Raw genomic sequence first — 5,404 nt, forward strand, 5'->3', positions numbered from 1 at the left:
CTCATTATTCAGACCTGTATTACAAAGAGGGGGTTGTAAAAATGAGTCAAGAGGAATACAAGCTGAAATAGAGAGAATATTCAGACTTGTAATAATACAAAGAGGGGGTTGCAAATGAATTGTGGTGTGAGGAGAAATACAAACTAAAATAGAGAGAAGGAGAGTTTTAAAATATAATCTTAAAAAGATGAGATACAAGTTAGAAAAGTATTTCATCCAAGGCATGAAAATTGTAAAACAAAATAGGCTTTAAAAATAAAGATACAAGATTCAATTTGAAATTTATTTATCTTCAAAGCGCACTTTTATAAATTTTACAAAGTAAGGTACAAAAAATTAATTTAAATTGAATCAAAAAATTACCTTGGAATTATTTCATGTAATTTTATTGCACTTTAAAAACATTATCTTTCATCTAGCAATTAATGATAAAGATATAAAATTTTCAATGATTTTTTTTAAAGTGCAACAGAATTTACATTACATAAAATAAATCCAAGGTAATTTTTTGATTCAATTTAAATTAAAGTTTTATACCTTACTTTGTAAAATTTATAAAAGTGCGCTTTGAAGATAAATAAATTTCAAGTTGAATCTTGTACCTTTATTTTTAAAGCCTATAGAAAAAAAAAATTGTTTAACAATTTTCATGCCTTGGATGAGATGTTTTTCTAACTTGCATATATATATATATATATATATATATATATATATATATATATATATATATATATATATATATATATATACGTAGCAAATATAAAAACATTATTTTAAAATATTGCTTTTTTTTCAACAAATTATAGGATTTTTTAAAGAAATTATTTTATACAAACATAAATTTTGTTAACAAATTAACAAAATAACAAAATAACAAAGCAAATGCCAAATGATTTGCACAAAAAATGTTTTACATGCAAAAAATTATGTAAACAAAAAACAATTTGAAAAAATAATGAAATAAATAATGTCTAAAAAGAAGCAAAAATCGAACAAAATAAAAAATATAAAAATCACACATTATGAAAAGTCCAATCTAAAAGAAAACAACATATTCACAAAATAAAAACATTGTAAAACGTGGTTGGTATAAAATAAATAAAGAAAGAAAGAACGGTTTAACGTCTGCTTGATATAATGGTGTGAGGGTTGTGAACACCAAATAAAACAAATGCAAGCAACTCCGATGTTTCTTTGCAATTTTATCATTTATTGCTGCAGCGGGAAATGTTTCTGCGAATTCAAAACGCATAAAAATAATCACACTTTTCATTTGGATTTTTTTTTCGTAAAATACAAACTATTCTCAATTAGGTTAATTAAACGAAAGCTTATGATTTCATTTTCTTCATCGTTCGCAATTGGTTTGCATTAACGTATTTTGCTTTGGTTTACATACTTCAATTATTTTTTTTGGTCAGGAAATAAACGGAGAGAAATGGGAAAGGTTATTATTTTCTTCACTTGTTTGTTTTTTTTTTTTGTTTTTTTTTTGGGGGGGGGGTTGTTAGATTTTGGTTTGCATATTTTTTATATCTCGGTTTTTGGTTGTTATTGTTTATCTCATTTTATATATATATATATATATATATATATATATATATATATATATATATATATATATATATATATATATATTTATTTATTTTTTTTTTTTTACACAGTGATCACCACTTATCAAGGCCCGGAAGCCACTCAGGGATAAGGGTTATTGCAAGTACATTACGTATTATTGGATTTTAATTAATTATAAGATGAAAAAAAATGAAATAAAAACGAAAGAAAATGAAATAAAAATGAAAAAAAAATGAAAAAAAAATGAAAAAAATGAAAAAAAATGAAAAAAAAATGAACAAAAACATGAAAAAAATGAAATAAAAAATGAACAAAAAAATGAACAAAAAAATGAAAAAAAAAATGAAAAAAAAAATGAAATAAAAACGAAAATAAACTGGGACATATGCATTCGTGTATTATTTATTTTTTTTTTTTTACTCAAGCTGAGATCGAAACCAAAACCTTAAGACAGTGAGTCAAGTAAACGATAACCATTAGGCCAGCTTATCACGATATTTGTAAAGAATTTTTAGACCTCGTAGTAACTTTTGAAACACAGATAAAAATCTGATGATCCCCAATTACCAATTTTTAAATTTTTAACACTTAGCAACCCTTTTTTTCGGATGAAAACCGATTTAAAAGTTTTCCACACGTCTGAATACTCTTTAAATCACGGTCCTGGATATGACCTTAAACTATATCCGATGGTGAGGCCCCAGCTTGCGGGCTTTGGGGAGTGTGGAGCCACCCTTTAATTGCTATTGCTCCCAGGTCCACTCTGACCTGAAGTGGTAGTATCTATTAGGGTCCCAACTATGGGTTAAATAGAAACCGACTTAAAAAACAAATATACTCTATAAAAAAATTCTTATTCAAAATCACTGGATTCAGCATTAAATAACCCAAAAGGGTTGATATGCCGTAAAGCAAAAACAACCAACCAACCAATCTTTAAATCACATATCAGGTCTTATAGATCAAAAATTCGTTGAGTATATAGGTTGAGAAATGTCATCATACACACACGCACAAACACATTCTCACTTTTATAGATATACTAGCGGGGGTGCTCGGCGTTGCCCGGGTGTTTAGAGGGGAGGGTAAATCAAAGCAAAGCGACGTAATAATTCTGTTGAAATATTATAAAAAAACAATGTTATAAAAAAAACAAAAAACTTCTTTAAAAAATCGAAAAAACAAAAAAACAGCGAACGTGATGGCAAAAAAGCAAAAAAGCAAAAAAATAAAAATAAATAAATGAACGTAATGCAAAACGAACGATGTTTAAACTTGTTAGTGGTGTTGGCCGGGTGTTTGAAAAAAAAAGTTTGGGGAAGGAGGCAGGCTCGAACCCGAAGCCTAAAGGTGAAAGCAAAAAAAAACAAATATGATGCCTTACCTTGATGCTATGAAAGTAGGGATATTTAATGTTTAAAAAGTGAATTGACAGGTGCATGAATTTAATGAGGTCAAACATTAATCCCACAGTTAAGTTTGGCTGCGAGGCAGTTTTTTTTATTTAGTTTTGTTTTCCCAAGATGTTGGGTTGGGGGGAGAAAACCATCTCCCTATAAAAAGAAGGGGAGTCTCCAAATGGATAGCAATTGTCTGATATAAGGGGTTTCCCTCACATTGATCAAACTTTATTGCTTTCCTGGACGTCCCTGTCACGAGTTTGCTCCGGTTTCATTTTCGTTTTTATATTGAAAAGCCAAACAAACACACGTAGACCAAGAAATATCGTGAAAATAGCGCGTAAAAGTCTCCAAATTAAAGATACACGTGATCTTGTTTCGTAAACCGTAGATATTATAATCTAGGTAGCATATAAAAGGTTCTAAGAAATGGTAACCGCTCCGAGCGCCCCCCCCCCTGAAAAAAAGCCTTTGTCGGATATACACAAAAAACGCACACACTAATAAACATTTTGCCTTTTATATATAGAGATAATTTAAATTTTTTAATTTCTTTAAAGTATCTAAAACTGTTTAGACGGCATATTATGAAGTAGAAAATTTTAATATCTTAGATTTGAATTGAATCTCATCCATAATCATTAGACATTTATTAGCAAGATTCCTTGAAATCTCTTCTTAAGTCTCCTTAAGCTTTTTTTTAATATTCAATTTTCACCTCAAACAAGACATAGTGCCACTTTGAAGTAGGGGGCTACTACTGGAGACATAATTTGCAGGGGTATTATGAAGGGAGTTGAGTAGCAAGATGTCTGTTCACATTACACTCGAACTTCTGCATGCCAGTACAGTTGGGAAAGCAGAATCCTGGAAGGGATTTCCAAAGTCTAGCAGTTCTGGGAAGAAGCTTAAGCCTTTTAGACACTTTCTAGAATAAAAATGATTGGATTTTGATCAAAATTGAAATAAGGATTCTATACATAAAATTTAGTGTCATTATATCTTGTTTTAAATCTTCCTAAGCGAGCTAAATTGACCGACTTTTTATTTCAACTGAAAGTGGTCAACGATAAGAAACGAATTTCTTAAAGGGGATGAATATATATATATATATATATATATATATATATATATATATATATATATATATATATATATTACCGATCATAATAATAATTATTTCTGTAAAGTCTGACGAAATTGTTGGATTGTTAATTCGATTCGGTAATCGAAACATGTGTCACTAGGAAGATAAAGCGGCAATAATATAAATATATATATACATATATATATGCATATATATATATATATGTATATATATATATGTATATATATATATTAAGTAATGTGATTTACAATTTAAAATTTAAAAATTTAAAAAAAATATTTAAAATTTAAAGATCAAATTTCAATCAAATTAAAAATCAGTTTCACAAGAAGGAACAACAACAAAATCAATTATCTGTACGATCGTTTCGGAAATCCGTGCTTTTTATTGTAGTATACATGAAGTTATGTTGAACAATTATATATAGTTTTTTTGGTAAGCACGGTCTCCTCATCAGCAAATTTAGGAGGATTTTTATTGAATTTAAAAGACACCATAAATAAACCTAGCATTAAAAGTAAGGCAGATGAATCTGAAAAAATTGAAATAAAAGGTTTGGATTTAAAATTTATAAGAAAATTAATAGAATTTAAATTATGTATATATATATATATATATATATATATATATATATATATATATATATATATATATATATATATATGTATGTATGTATGTATGTATATATATATATAACTGAATGTATTTGTTCATAGCACCGTACATTACTGAAATTAAAAGGAAGCATTCATTTAAATGGCCACATCTACAGATTTAAAAGTGATATATTGGGGTTTCGAATACAAGAGGTTTTTGAATTTATTATAAAAGCATTATTACGAAGGTCGTTATAAAAGTATTATTACGAAGGTCGTCATAAAAGTGTGGCGTCCTATTTTTTAACTCAAAAACCAAATCGTTGAAAAGCTATGAAAATGGGAGCAGTACCATTAAAACGAGCTACATTTTGTGTCCCAGAATTTATTTTTCTACACAGTCATCGGTGTAATGTTTAGTGAATGAGGTAATCGATATGTGCTAAATATCGATTATTACTGGGACAGCCGGATGGGTTTGGATTAAAAAGGAATAAAAAAAGAAAACATGTGTTTGGATTGGTAAAATTTCTACAACTCACAACCCGGATTTTTATTAGCATCGAAATCGATGAAATCGCCCATTTTTCAGGCAAATCGATTGATTGTTGTAATGGGGAACCCATCACGGTGTACCGGTAGGAAGCTTCACATGCTTCCTCGCAGTGACAATACATTGTGGTTTACATTGAACTGTAGTGAAACTACTGTTGATTTTATAAAAA

The sequence above is a fragment of the Euprymna scolopes genome, chromosome 33 (assembly GCF_053919585.1).
Source record: "Euprymna scolopes isolate OS-2025 chromosome 33, ASM5391958v1, whole genome shotgun sequence".
Lineage (NCBI taxonomy): Eukaryota > Metazoa > Mollusca > Cephalopoda > Sepiida > Sepiolidae > Euprymna > Euprymna scolopes.